Source organism: Papaver somniferum, chromosome 1 (genome assembly GCF_003573695.1).
Source record: "Papaver somniferum cultivar HN1 chromosome 1, ASM357369v1, whole genome shotgun sequence".
In the NCBI taxonomy this organism is placed as follows: domain Eukaryota; kingdom Viridiplantae; phylum Streptophyta; class Magnoliopsida; order Ranunculales; family Papaveraceae; genus Papaver; species Papaver somniferum.
In genome coordinates, this window is record NC_039358.1 from 83,216,239 (window position 1) to 83,232,051 (window position 15,813).

At 35.7% G+C, this 15,813-nt stretch overlaps 1 long non-coding RNA gene across 1 annotated transcript; it reads left to right on the forward strand.

Moving 5' to 3' along the window:
- The first annotated feature begins 5,135 nt into the window (after positions 1-5,135).
- LOC113330742 lies at positions 5,136-5,995 on the forward strand. Its single transcript, XR_003350472.1, has 2 exons — positions 5,136-5,342; positions 5,626-5,995. It is a non-coding gene; the product is annotated as an uncharacterized LOC113330742 (long non-coding RNA).
- The last annotated feature ends 9,818 nt before the right edge of the window (positions 5,996-15,813 follow it).

Sequence of the window (15,813 nt, forward strand, 5' to 3'; positions counted from 1 at the left end):
ATCTTCAAGTCTTTTAGCGTATCAGTTCCTTTTTCGATCTTCTTCAAAGAAATCTCGATGATCAGTTTAATTAGTAGTCTAGGCTCTTCCTGTTCCCTCTCTTTCTCCACAAATTTCAATCTGTCGCATCTTTCTCTCTTAATTTTTAATTATGTTTTATCTATTAATGATTATCTGTATATTAGTAATTTATGTGAAGCAATCGATCTTTATGTTCGTCTTTGAATAAGTGGCTGCAATTAAATGGGAGTATTCTGAGTTGTGATGGGATACTAAAGGACGGGTTTGTCTTTAATTTCAAAATGGGATATGGTGGACCCGAATTGGTGCAGGTAATGAGAGTTTGCCGAAAACAACAATGTTGCTGCTGTCATGGTGGTGGTTGAACAATGGAGTTAATTATGAATGTGAAGCAAGGTAGTTCTGACGGATTACTACCCTGGACTGACTTGGTTAAAAAGAACAGGGAAGTCTGTGTATGCTGATGGTGATGGTTTCGATTGACCACCACTGTGATTAGGAGATGGTTTCAGGGAGACAGATGGAGGTATCGATGAACTTGAGGAGGAGTTTGGTTTTAGGTTTAGTCGGCAGGAGTTATCTTCTTTTTTTTTCTTTCTGTTTTTCTCAATGGATATATGTCTACCTAATGGACGTGAGTAACGTCCAGTTAAGTATTTGGTGTGAACCAAATGTAACTAATTCATGGTGTAAAATACATGGTGTAAACGGAGTGTAATTGATGTTTTAATGTCTCGATCAATAAAATCCCGACACTTGTCGTGTTCAGGATTGTTCTTACTCAAAGCTTTAATTTAATTTGAGAGGAGTGTCAAACTCACCGTGCGACGTGGGAGCGGATATGACTTAGTGGATATGACTTAGCATTATAAAGGAGGGGAGATATGACTTAGCATTATAAAGGAGGGGAGATCGGGATGTAGGGGAGAGAGTTTTTGTGGGCTAATGCTATGTGTAGCCAAAAAATGGATAGGGGGACTCAAGGTATATGAAATAGTCGAAAAATATCCTTGCTTAAATTTCAATATTCAATAAAAAGAAATCCTAAATCTATAATTTTCTCCTTCTCATTTACAAATCATGATGATAATGATTTCATGATGAAGATCATTAAAAAAAAAACTAAATCTATTATCTTCTCTCCACACTTCTCTTCCCATTCATAAATTGTGATAAAGATGATGATCATAGTTCATCATGATGAGAACGATGATCATAAAAAAAACCCAAAATTATAATTTTCTCTTTCTCCTTTTCATTCATAGACCATAATAAAGATGGTGATCATCATAAAAAGAACAAACTAAGAAAACCCATCATTTATTTTTGCTTTTAAATGGTTAAAAAATATGATTCTATGAATTTCGGGTTAAAAAAAAGTTTCTGAAAGTATTTACGGCTGGGAGTTCTTAGATTCCAAGCCGAAAGTACATGTTTCGTCTTGGTTTTCCCAACCGAAATCAATTTTCTGATGTTTTTAGCAGAACCAGTTACGGCTGGGAAAATCCAGCCTTATCTGGTTCTAAAAACAAAAATAATCAGAAAAATGATTTCGGCTAGGAGTTCTTTATTTCCCCGCCGTAAATAAAAAAACGGCTTGGAACACCATTATTTCCCAACCGTTTTTTTGTTATACGGTTGGGTCGACAAATTATCCTAGCCGAAAACCAAGACGAAGTGCAGTTAAGGCTGGGAAAGCCTAGCCGTAACTGGTTCTGAAAATCGAAAAAACTTTCGGTTGGAAAAACCAAGCCGAAACATGGACTCTCGGTTGGGTCGACAAACTATCCCAGCCGTAATCTTGATCCACGGTTGGGAATCTAAGAACTCCCAGCCGTAAATACTTTCGGAAACTGTTTTTTTTTACCAGAAATTCATCGAATTGGATTTTTTAACCATTTAAAACAAAAATAAATAATGCGTTTTCTTAATTTTTTTTCTTTGTATGATGATCATCATCTTTATCATGATCTTTGAATGAGAAGGAGAAGGAGAAGAAAATGGTTTCCGATTTTTTTGATGATCATCATCCTCATCATGATGAAATTATGCTCATCATCTTTTCACAATTTATGAATGAGAAGAGAGGATGGGGAAAAGATAATAAATTTTTTTTATTATTTTTTTTATGATCTTCATCATGATGGAATCATGATCATCATCTTCATGATGATTGTAAATGAGAAAGAGAAGGAGAAGATTATAGATTTAGGTATTTTTTTTTTATATATTTTATGAATAGTGAAATTTAGGTAAGGGTATAATAGATATTAGGAATATGATGTGATAAGGGATAACCTCATTTACTATTTCATGATCCTGAAAAGCCCCAAAAGACCATTGACCTTCAAAGCCCCAATAATAGGATTCTAATGTAAAGTTTTATTTCTTGTTTTCTTCTATTAACTGCCTCGAATATGTAGAACAAAATTTTGGTAGACTGAAATGTCCAAGGAAAGGTGTGACCTACAAACAAAATGTCAGTGCCTAAATTCAGTTGTTAAGATGGCATGTATATCCCTACAGATCAAATAAAATACAGTAGAACCTCTGTAAATTAATACTCACTAAAATAGTAATCTCGTTAAAATAATAAATTTTCTTAGTCCTTTCTTGGATCTATAGTGCTAAAATAATAATTTCGACAATATAATAATTTAATACGTTTCAAAAATCTCCCTTAAGTATTTATAGGTCCCAAAATATTATATAAATTAATAATTACTAATAAGAAAATTGAAAAGTTTTTTATACATATCAAACTTTAAAAGTTAATTAGGGTTATTGACCAACAATTTCCAATGGATGAATACGTATCTAATTTTCTATAGGCAATAGTCAATTGTAGAGTACTTCAAATTCCAAATCCTTCAAATTAAAAGAGTCAATTTATTGACCTTATCAATTGGAAATATTCTCTAAATGAATATATTATTAATTTATCTTTAAAATAATAAATTATTAATTTATCGATAATTTAAGGGTGTTCTTTTATATACCCCACAAATACTAATGATACCCTTTATCTACTTACTCCCACAACTTATCTACCTACCCCATCGGATTATATAATCATATACCCTCTGGAGAAACAGAACCACGAAGACGCATCAGTGGCATTTTCTCCTCCACAAGCTAGTATATTATCAGATCTCCAATGGTGTGTACTTCATTACGTACATAGAAAAATATGGATTTATGGGTTCACAAAACAGATGGTGCCAAACTAAAGACTCTGTTATGCCTTAATATATTTCACTTTTCCAGATGAGATGATGCGAGATCATAATCAAGATTTAGTCAAACCGATGGAGATCGATGAACAACGATTGACATGTTGCATAGAGAAGTAGGATGATGAAAATTAAGTCTGTAAAGGAACTTAGTGATTTTCAAATTAAACCCTAACTGGGTTTGTGTACAGAAGTACAGGGGATATATGATTTTGAAGATTTGAAAAGCAGTTAAAAGAATGGTCGCGCGTTAAGTGCAAAGGAGAAAGCTAAGTTATACGTACATATGAAGAATCTGATTGGCTAAAGTTGATATAGGGTTAGGGTTCAAGGCAGTTGATAAGAAGAAAAAGATGAAAGATGGGATTAAGGACTTATATTGTGTCATCTGTATCAAGAAATTGCAGAGGAAAAACCATGAAGGCATAAATTTAGAAAAAATATTATACTTGAGTATAAAAATCTCGATTATAATTAGTTCAATTTTAAAATCGATTTCAATTTTTTTCTTTTACGGTTTTGGAGAGGGAGTATGTGTATCAAAATTTTGAAAATTTTCAACGATTTCCGTGTTAATCAAATTACAACTAACATAAATAATTGGGGTACCATTGGTATTTTTAAGGGTATATAAAGGAACCCGCTAATTTAATATCTCTTTAAATTTTAAATTAATAAAATTTAGTGGTCCCAACTCTATTAAATTATAGAGGTTTAACTGTAAATGTATTATAGTTGCCATGTTTAAATTTATACATGATTATTACTTAACTCCTAGTTAGTTTATAAGGATTTATGCGTATATAGAAGTGATCCTTATCACTGGTAGTTAATTCAGGATTCTTTGCAGATATATTGTGGCTCAAATTAGGATTATTCTTCTTTGCATGTAATTATATATATTACTTAGAATAGTTAGCCAAATAGTATATAGCATTACTTCTATATTTTGTTCCCTGTTATAGGCTGTACAATGATCTTATTTATACAGAATGAAATGAATAGAGAAGGCATTCAGCCATTTAGCATTTAGATTGTCATGATCAGAGCCAGCAATCAGTTTCTGATTTTTTTTTCTTTGGGCTGTCTTTTCGTCTCGTCTTGGTTTTGGGTTGATTTTCAACAATTTTGGTTTTATTTTTTTAGAGATGTCTATCGAACATTTTTCTGGCAAATCCTCGGAGACATTTGCAATCAGGCTTACAGGTAAGAACTATGTTGCCTGGGAGTTTCAGTTCAGAATGTTCTTGAAAGGGAAGACACTTTGGAATCATATCGACGACAGTTCTTTAAAGCCTACAGACGTTGAGGAACTTGCGCAATGGGAAACCAAAGATGCTCGCATCATTTCTTGGATTTTAGCAACTATTGAGCCACGTATTGTCAATAATCTGCGTTCTTTTCATACAGCAAAACAAATGTGGGATTACCTGAGACGTATTTATCACCAAGAAAATACTGCGCGGCGCTTTCAACTTGAACTTGAAATCAGTCAATTCAGTCAAGGTAATCTTTCCATTGAGCAATATTATTCTGATTTTATTAACCTCTGGAGCGAGTATTCTGGTATTATTTATTCTAAGGTCTCTCAAGAGACGTTGGAAGATCTTCAGGCAGTGCATGAGGAAACCAGCGGGATCAATTCTTGATGAAATTGAGACCAGAGTTTGAGACTGCGCGAGCTGGATTGTTGAACAGAAATCCGGTTCCCTCATTAGATATATGTGTTGGTGAATTATTGCGTGAGGAACAAAGGATGGCTACACAAGCTGCTATAAGTGGGCAGAAAGAAACGCTGATTTGGTCAATCTGGCCTATGCTGCTCAAGGGAGGAATCATGGGAAAGGGCAATCACAATGCTATAGTTGCAAAGATTTGGGCATATTGCACGCAATTGCAATAAGAAATTCTGCAACTATTGCAAACAACAAGGCCACATTATCAAAGAGTGTCCTACACGTCCAGAAAATAGAAAAGCCCAAGCATTTCAAGCTGTTGCTTCATCCTCTACTGTTAGTCAGTCAACAATTACTCCAGAAATGATACAACAAATGATTCTTTCAGCTTTCTCTGCGCTTGGACTTCAAGGTAATAGTAAGTCAATTACCTTTCCTTGGATTGTTGATTCTGGAGCGTCCAATCATATGACTGGCTCATCTGATTTATTACACAATGTACGGGATATACTGGTACACAAAATATTGAAATTGCTAATGGCAGTAAACTTCCAATTACAGCTGTTGGAGATATTACACCCTCTTTTCGTCATGTATTTATTTCCCCTGGATTATCTACTAGCCTTATTTCAGTTGGTCAAATGGTGGATAATAACTGTGATGTGCACTTTTCTCGTAATGGTTGTGTTGTACAGGATCAGGTGTCGGGGAAGGTGATCGCGAAGGGGCCTAAAGTGGGCAGAATTTTTCCGCTGCAATTTTCGATTCCTAGAACTTTGTCTTTAGCTTCTATTTTAGTTGAGAATAAGGCTTCCATTTGGCATAAACGCTTGGGTCATCCGAATAATGAGATTTTATCAACATTAATGAATCGTGGTTTTCTTGGTAACAAAGATAAAAGTTTCAATTTTGATTGTTCTACCTGTAAGTTGGGGAAGAGTAAAGTTTTACCTTTTCCTACATCTGGTAGTCATGCTACTACATGTTTTGAGATTATACATTCTGATGTTTGGGGTATTACTCCTGTTATCTCACATGCTCAATATAAATATTTTGTTACGTTTATTGATGACTACAGCCGTTTTACATGGATTTATTTCCTGCGCACCAAGGCTGAAGTATTCACTGTGTTTCAAGCTTTTCTAGCCTATATTGAAACACAGTTCTCTACATGTATTAAATTTTGCGATCTGATAATGGAGGTGAATACATGTCACATGAATTTCAGGGATTCTTGCAACAGAAAGGTATTATATCTCAGAGATCTTGTCCTAATACACCTCAACAAAACGGGGGTGAACGTAAGAACCGTCACTTGTTGGATATGGTTCGAACATTGCTTTTGGAGTCCTCTGTTCCAGCAAAGTTTTGGGTGGAAGCTTTATCTACGGCTGTATATTTAATCAATCGCTTACCCTCTCAACAATTGAGGTTTGACTCTCCTTATTATCGCCTCTTCAGCACATATCCTCAGTACGACAGGTTGCACACTTTTGGGTGTGTTTGTTTCGTTCATCTGCCTTCTCATGAGCGTCACAAACTTATGGCTCAATCAGTAAAATGTGTTTTTATGGGGTATAGTACTACTCAGAAAGGATATTGTGCTATGATAGTGTTGCTAATCGCATGCGTATTTCTAGAAATGTGATTTTCTTTGAAAATGAGTATTTTTCAGCAGCATGTCTCTCATCTTGATAATGTTTGTATTCCTACTTTTGAGCATATCAATGATCTGTCACCACTCATTGAGCGTTTTAAACGCAACCATGTTTATCACCGAAGACGGCCCCTTTCTTCACAAATCCTTCCCGACCCTGATCCGGTGATTGCTCCAGTGGCTCTCCGCAGGTCACATCGTACCACTCAGCCCCCCACTCGGTATGGTTTCTCTGCCACTTTAGCTAACACTGAAATTCCCACATGTGATTCTAAAGCAGCTAAATTTGCATGTTGGACGAAATCCAGGCAAGAAGAGCTTCTAGCTCTTCAGGAGAATCATACTTGGGATATTATCCCATGTCCTGCGGGTGTAAAACCCATTGGATGTAAATGGGTATATTCCATTAAGCTACCTCTGATGGGTCTCTTGATAGATATAAAGCAAGGTTGGTGGCACTTGGTAATCGACAACAACATGGAGTTGACTACGAAGAAACATTTGCACCTGTCGCAAAAATGACTACTGTAAGACTTATTCTTGCTATTGCAGCCTCTCAAGGTTGGCCATTGAGTCAAATGGACGTTAAGAATGCTTTCTTACATGGGGATCTTAAGGAAGAAATCTATATTACTCCACCACCTGGATTCTTCTCCACTCCATCGACAGATGTTTGTAAGCTCAAACGATCACTTTATGGCTTGAAACAGGCACCACGAGCCTGGTTTGACAAGTTTCGCACTACACTTATCAACTTCTCCTTTGTCCAGAGTCAGTATGATTCTTCTCTGTTCCTTTGCAAAACTTTAAATGGCATTGTTTTACTCTTGATTTATGTTGATAATATCGTTATTACGGGTACAGACTCTACTTTGATTTCCAAACTTAAAGAACATCTTTGTCAGTCCTTTCATATGAAGGATTTAGGTCCTTTACAATATTTTTTGGGTCTTGAAGTTCAGTCGACAGACACTGGTCTTTTTTTACACCAACATAAATATACTCGAGATCTTATTTCTTTGGCTGGACTACAAGATGGTCGCTCAGTTGACACTCCTTTAGAGGTAAATGTCAAATATCGTCGGGATGATGGTGATTTTCTTTCTGATCCTTATTTGTATCGTAGATTGGTGGGAAGCCTCAATTATTTGACGATTACAAGGCCAGATATTTCATTTGCTGTTCAACAAGTTAGTCAATTTATGCAAGCACCTATACACATCCATCTAGCTGTTGTTCGTCGCATTATTCGCTATTTGCAAGGCACTTCTGATAAAGGTCTCTTCTTTCCTGTGGGTACTTCCATTCGTTTAGATACATATAGTGATGCAGACTGGGCTGGTTGTTCAGATACTCGACGTTCTATTACCGGCTGGTGTATGTTTCTTGGTGACTCTCTTGTATCATGGAAGAGCAAAAAGCAGCAACGAATATCTAAATATTCAACTGAGTCTGAGTATCGTGCTATGTCCTCTGCATGCTCAGAAATTATTTGGCTTCGTGGTCTATTGGGTGAACTTGGCTTCTCTCAAGCCGAGCCTACTCAACTTCATGCAGATAATACCAGTGCCATCCAAATTGTCGCAAATACAGTATTTCATGAACGTACAAAACACATTGAAGTGGATTGTCATTCTATTCGTGATGCATATGATAGTCGTGTTATTTCACTTCCTCATATCAATACTTCTCTTCAAACAGCTGATGTTTTCACGAAGGCTCTTTCAAGAAAACGTCATCAGTTCTTGGTTGACAAATTGATGCTTCACAATCATCCAGCATCAATTTGAGGGGGATATCACTGGTAGTTAATTCAGGTTTCTTTGCAGATATATTGTGTCTCAAATTAGGATTATTCTTCTTTGCATGTAATTGTATATATTACTTAGAATAGTTAGCCAAATAGTATATAGCATTAGTTCTATATTTTGTTGCCTGTTATAGGCTGTACAATGATCTTATTTATACAGAATGAAATGAATAGAGAAGGCATTCAGCCATTTAGCATTTAGATTGTCAATCCTCTGAGAAACACTTTTGCTCAACCACGGAATTAGGAATTTGATTTTGAGTTGGATGCCCGTATTCTAACAGATTTTACTATCTGATGCGCATTTCTGTCATGTATCAAACTCTAGATAATAATAAGATTACAAATTAGTACATATTCAAAGTTTTTAGAGCACTGTAAATCATCTCTTAAGTATTCAACAGATCAATTAAACTAACTAGATCACCATCAACCAGAGATAACTCATAAAAAGGTCAATTACTTAAATAATCAACGAGGACCAGCAGTATTAGAATCAACATCACGTTCTCATTACAACATAATCAACTAAGATCATTCACAGATTCACAAATTTGTATCAATCATCACAACATGGCAAATTGGGTTTTATTATCACAATAAGCTAAAATCAAGGTACTTTTTAATGCAATAAGCCAAAAATTATAGCTTTTTAATTCGGAGTAAGTAATAAACAACGACAAAAACAGACTGTTTTAGAGCTACACATGAATCAAAACCCAACATCCCTATTCTTTCTGGTTTCCAACATTAATTTTCTCTAAATACATAAGAAATAAAAAACAAAAAAAAACATGAATTTATTAAGAATAATAGGTTACCTATATTAATAATTCTCCATCACCAATCTAGATCGTTTCAAAGAAAAACTCAGTATATAACAAATAATGTTTTATAAAGATAAGAGAAAGAGATTAAAGAAATTAGAGTGAGTGACTAGGTTCATCTCTGTTGTCAATATGGTGCCCTCCATCCCTTCCCTATCCCTCAAATGTAGGGAAGGGATATCACAAGGAAGACAATCTCAGTACGGTGTCCTTTCTTTCCTTCCCTACACGATACGAAAACTCAGTAGCCGTACGAATTGTGCCATACGGCTACTCAGTTGCCGTATTTTTTTTCCATTTTTTTTCCAATAAGAATATATTTTTTTAGGTAAAAAAATATATTTTAGAGTAAAAAACGATATATAATAGGTAAAAAGGAGATATAATAGATAACAAATAATAGGTAAAAAGGAGATATAATAAGTAACAAAAGAGCTTTAGTAAAAAATAAGAGTGAAAAAGGAAAGTTTTAGGGTAAAACTTTAAAAACCAGATACGGAAACTCAGTGGTCGTGTAAAATGCTACGTCTACTGAGTAACCATAAAGTGTAAATTCATACGGCAACTGAGTATCCGTGTGATTTCCCTTCCTTACAAGAGGGATGAAATGTGATCCTCCTAGTAGGGAAAGGGAGGGATATCCCTACACATGTAGGGATATGAAAGACCATAGTGCTTGGTTTTTTGAGTTTTTGAGGGATAGGGAAGGGATGGAGGGCACCATAGTGCTAGCTCTAACAGGAGAGAAATGAAAGAAAAGACGAAGAGATTGAAACATTTTTTCTATTCTAGGGTTTACCTAAAGGGTTTAGCGCTATTTAGGACTTTTCAATTGGAAAAAGTGGGACCAAACAGTAACTTAACCTCTGATTTAACAAAATGGGGGACTAGAATAATCGTCCCACCGACGGAGCGTAACGAAGGAGAGAGGACCTTCTATATGGTCACCTTTTGTAAAATGTAAGTGATCAATTGACACAAAAAAATAGAAATGGTTCGGGACGAAAAACCAAAAACGCCCCTCTGAATCAAAATTTTCTTTTTATCCTTCAGACATTTTCGTAAATAAACCGAAGAGGAAGAGAAAATAGGTATTAGACATTTTCATAAATAAACCGAAGAGGAACGACAAATAAATATTAGACATTTTCGTAAATAAACCAAAGAGAAAGGGTAAATAGGTATAAGAGTCAAATTGTATTATCATTCCTTATGTATCATATTTTTCCAGGGATATAATTGGCAAGCAAACTAGAATATAACATATCTAAAAATACATGCCTTGGAATTTTACAAATTTTATCTTGTTGGAAAGATTTAAAGAGATCTACACAATGAGCACAAACAACAATATCAAATTTAAAGTTTTCACGAAAAATTCGGAGGTGTTTATCATTTTAGGCATAATTTTCAAAAATTGATTTCATAACCATTATGCAAACCACCAAAAAGGATGCATAACACATTCTGTAGCCATAACTAATTTTCCGTTGCAACTAATAAAACGATGTACTCCCTCCGTTTCAGGAAAAGTGATACTTTCACTTTAAGCACAAATTTTCTTTTACAATCCAATTGCAGCAGTGTTTCTTTTTTCTTCGGTCGTCCCTCCCCACCGTGGTAACGACGTTCTAGTTATAATATGGGGGGCAGTCAACATTGGTCTATATTATTTTTGGGGGTGCAATCAAAATTGGCCTAAAAATAGGATTTTACCTTGAGTAACTCAAAAGCAAACTCATCTCCAGAAGCTGAAAATTGTAAAAAAAAAAAGAGTAAGCGACATTGCATCCAATGCTCCAACAACATTGAAGGAGGCAATTATAGCTCGAGCTCCACCCCTTTCCATCAATATATCAATGGCTTGACCAAAATCGCAAGTCACAATCGGTGATGGTCATAAAAGCAAACAGAGGAAAGTCGTGCGGCGTCGTGCCTCCCGATCTCATCATCGATCGAGTAGAAGAACGAGCTTCGATGTTTCTTCCTTCCCTGAAATAAACTTCCTCCCTTCTGAATATAACAAAAGAATAAGGGAAAAAGTTTTAAAAAAATGGCATAAGAGGGTGCAAAAAAGATGATTATCGCAGGCTTACCAAGAGGGGAATAGGCTTCAAAACTAGCAACAAAGATTCCCATGCCGTCTGAAAAGGAAAGTGGAAACCCCAAAAATTTAAAAACATCATCGGAAAGATGTAACGAAAAACCAACAGAAACACAACAATTCAATGCGGAAATTGGTGAGTAGTATTAGTGTTGAAAATCATGGTCTATAACATGATTATTGGGGTGGACGGATTAATGAATCCAAGCTAGGTTTACGTTCATCTGATGAAAGATTGTGAAAATGAAAAGAAATAGACAGAAGCTGGAAAGCAGAGGAAAAGATTTGAAAGCCTCTAAGGATATATATATAAAATGATGAAAAGGGAAAGTGGAAAGACGTGACCGCCTTAGCCAGAGTACACTACCTCCACTACCTAACTCTAAAACTTAAAAAACAAATGTAACGATGACCGACAAACACAGGTCATACACCACTAACTCATTAAAATAGGAGGAAACTCCTCGACTTCCAAAGAGGTGTACAACACCCACTGGAAAAACTCTTCGATCTCTGAGAAGAGGTGAAAAACATACTCCATGTGAAAGGATGTGCACATAATTAGCGACAGTAACTTTTTCACTCCAAAAACTAGCGGCTAATATTCCTCTAGAGAATAATATTTAAAGCCAAAATTCAATAGGTGTCATTGGTAGGGTTTTGAAAGAACCTACAACTTAGACCTGCAAGTATACAGGGTCAGTTGTAGTGAGTGAATAAGCAGGGGAAGTCCACAGGGACAAGGAGGGAGATGTGTTGATTTTCTATGTTTCTTAATTGAATTCGAACCTAAAGTGTCAAGACAAAAGATAAAGCTCAGTGTGGATATGGAGATTCCTAGGATTTTGGAGTCCACCACCTAATCTTAGCTAAGTAATTCAGTTACAGTGATGTCATTGTCTCTGGTAAAAAGTATTTATCACAAGTATTAATTGTCTGATTAAAGCACAACTAATCAAAAGATAAATCTATTCATTTTAAGCATGATTTACAGCACAACAACATAGAATTGATCAAACTACCAAGGATGCATGACATACATGGTGAAAGTAATATGTTGTGGAACTAAGATGAAATCTACCCTTAAACAATTAAGTACAGCAATAACACCACTAAAAACATGAATCAATTTAGCAAAATATTAAGGGCTCCATCTAACCCTAGCAGAATGGATTAGAACATAACAAACATTGTGAACAAATGTAATTGAGTTCTACTGAACATGAAATTATGCTAAAAACTGAAATTGTAATTGAAACTAACAATAGAGAGCACTGGCTAGTCCAGGCCTCTAAGGTTGAGCTCTGGCTAACCCAGGCATACTTCTAACACATACCCATCATCCTTATTTATACACAAACCAACTTTAGGGTTAACACCCTTTTACCCAAAACAGTGAAATTAGGGTTTGGTGAAAATCAAAATTAGGTTTTACCTAATCACTGATAGCAATTATAACTCTTTACCTGTGCCTTTATTTCCTCTCCTGATGCAACCCATGCCTTCAATTTGTACATGCAAGCTCAATCCCAAAAATCCCCAAATTAACAGTAAAATTAGGGTTTTGATTTTTTTACTCACCAACTGTGATGAGACGAATCAATCGTCTACCCATGCTTCTTATTCGTATTCTCCTGCTCCCCACGCCTCCAATTGCTTCTCAATTTCGACCTAATTTCCCAATTTTACACGCTAGGGTTTCTGATAGAAAACGTGCAGAAATTGAGAAAATAGGTGGCTAAGGAGAAGGGAAAATGATGGGATTAGGTTCCTTTGATGGACGTGGTGGTTATGATGATGGTTGAGGTGGTGACAGAGAGTTGGTGGCGGAGCAGGTGGTGGAAATGGTGGTGGTATGGCGTTGTGAAGAAGAGGGGAAGGAGGAAGAGAACTCGATAGAGTTTCTCTTAGGAATTGTTTGGTTTAGGGTAAATAGGTTAGGGTTCTAGAGTGTTGAGCGGACCCATCGAGTCTTGATGTTTTGCGAACCGAGACCGTTGGATGATATGAGATGAGTTGGATCTAACGGCTAGATGGAGGCATATCTTGAGCGACCGTTGGATGCAAAAATACAACGAAACTGACGGCTCAAGATGGAGTTAGGTTCTGTAGTGTGAAGCAGAATCTTCAGATTTTGATGCACGACGATGAAGCGACCGTAGGATGCTGAGATGATCCAATCTGACGGCTAGAAAGGGAAACATGTATGGATATAGGAATTGGATTTGGGTGAGGGTTTTGGGCCTTGGGTATGCCAAGCCCATATCTTCTTTAAGAACAATTCTTCCTCTTCAAGCCCACTTCTAGCGTTTTGGTCTTGTGCACAACATTCTTCGCGGCTTTCCTGTGAAGTTCCTCCCGGCTTCCACCACTTTTCTGCTCTTTTCTCCGCTATTCATCTAGTCTTTATTTATACCTAAAAATGCAAAATTAATTAATAAAAATATTTATCTTGAAAACAAGAAACAGATATGGGATAAAATGTTAGAATTAATGCAAAAAGATGAGTTAAATGCCAAGAAAAATATAAAAATATGCACTTTTAGCACTCATCAAATACCCCCAAACCTGAATTTTACTTGTCCTCAAGTAAAACAAAACTAAGGAAATCCTACCTATACCACTGTCGCTGGTCTCTCGAATGCATTTAGCATATGCAACTAAGCCTTTTAAACAACTAAGTGTCCCTAGTGGACGAGTGAAGTCTCGTGAAGGTTTGCTGAGAACGTACCAACAAAGTTCTAGGACAAAATATAAGCTCATATTCCATCAAATGTGACATGTGCAAGACAGTTTAAGCTCACAACAAAATGGAGATGTCAATCTAGCTATCAAAGGCACAATCCTAGCACTGATAACAAATAAAGACATGTGATAAGAGTGTAAAGTGTATCTACACATGTGTAAAGAAAGATCGGATGTTATGACTACTAATCACCAAGAGATAGTTTCTCAGGCTAAGAACCAAGGTCGAAATCTAGCTAGCTGTCCGGACTTTACGAGAATTGTGAATGAGTTGGAGGTATTTCACAATTACTCGCGTTGTACATCAATGGCATACACCCTTCCTTGCTTATTACAATAAAACAAAAGATGACTCTTTACATGACTCTTATTTACATTGACTACTCTCTTTTATTTTTGGAACAAGAGAGGATGGAATTGATAAATACTTGATTTTTTTTTTTGAATTTTTTTTCTGATATTAATTTTTTTTTTCTTTTCTGAATATACATCATATTTTTTTTTTTTAACATGGTAACACTTTTGATACATATACAAAAGGAAACAAAAAATTACATGACTCTTAGCAAGAGGTAGCCCTTTTTGATGCACCCAGTTAAATTCGATGGTTGTCTTTCTTAATGTAACCTCTACCTTCTATCCCAACCAACCAAAGAACAAGCTAGTCAAGTTTCGTTCAATATTCTAAAGTGATTGGCAATCGTGACTTCCGATAGAACACCTCAAGGATGAGGCTATACATGTATTGGTAGATCGTGCGCGTGCAAGTTTCTTATCACTATGTGAATTGTGCTAGAATCAGGGGTGCCTAAATATCTAGACTAAGAATCCTTATGTTTACATACATGCACAAGAGTCAACATTTCAAGGTAAATGAGCTCCATTTTTATGTTTTTTTTCAATTTTTTATTTTGATTTTTTCATTTTTTTCATTTTTTTCATTTTTTTTTTAACAAAAAGAAAGAGTTCAGTTTTCAATTATAGCATGTGATCGTGGTATCTATACCATACCCCCAAACCTAAACTAAACATTGTCCTCAATGTTCCAAAATATGAAAAGAATTATAACATACGAAGAGGATTATGCTGAGTAGAGAGAAAGGAAAGAGAATACCCGATTTGACGGCGAAAGCAAAATTAGAACTCCGTTATTCAAGGCAAAAATCCAACATATTTCAGTTAAGAGTCACATTGGATTAGCAAAATATGTACAAAAGAAACAAAAGATTTAACTAAGAAACTATCTACTAGATTCTATACAAGAAAATTTGGTTTTTAATGGGATTGGACTTTTTGGAAAAAATTTGGTTTTGTTGGGAGACATTTGATTTGACATTTGATTTTGATGGGAAAAAGTAAAATTTTGGTTTTTAGGGAATCATTTGGTTTTTAATGGGTTTTGAAAATAAAAATTTGGTTTTAAAATCGGAAGCAAGCCCACATTGGTGGAAGAATGCACAGCCCACTAGAAATTTGAAATCATCCCACAACTGATGTGCAAAATGAAGCCTAGCTGAGTGTGAAGTGAAGCCCAACGAATCAGTTTGAATTGAGCCCAGCAAAAGGTTTTGAATAAAAGAGCCCAACTTCATGCCGAGCCTACTCAACTTCATGCAGATAATACCAGTGCCATCCAAATTGTCGCAAATACAGTATTTCATGAACGTACAAAACACATTGAAGTGGATTGTCATTCTATTCGTGATGCATATGATAGTCGTGTTATTTCACTTCCTCATA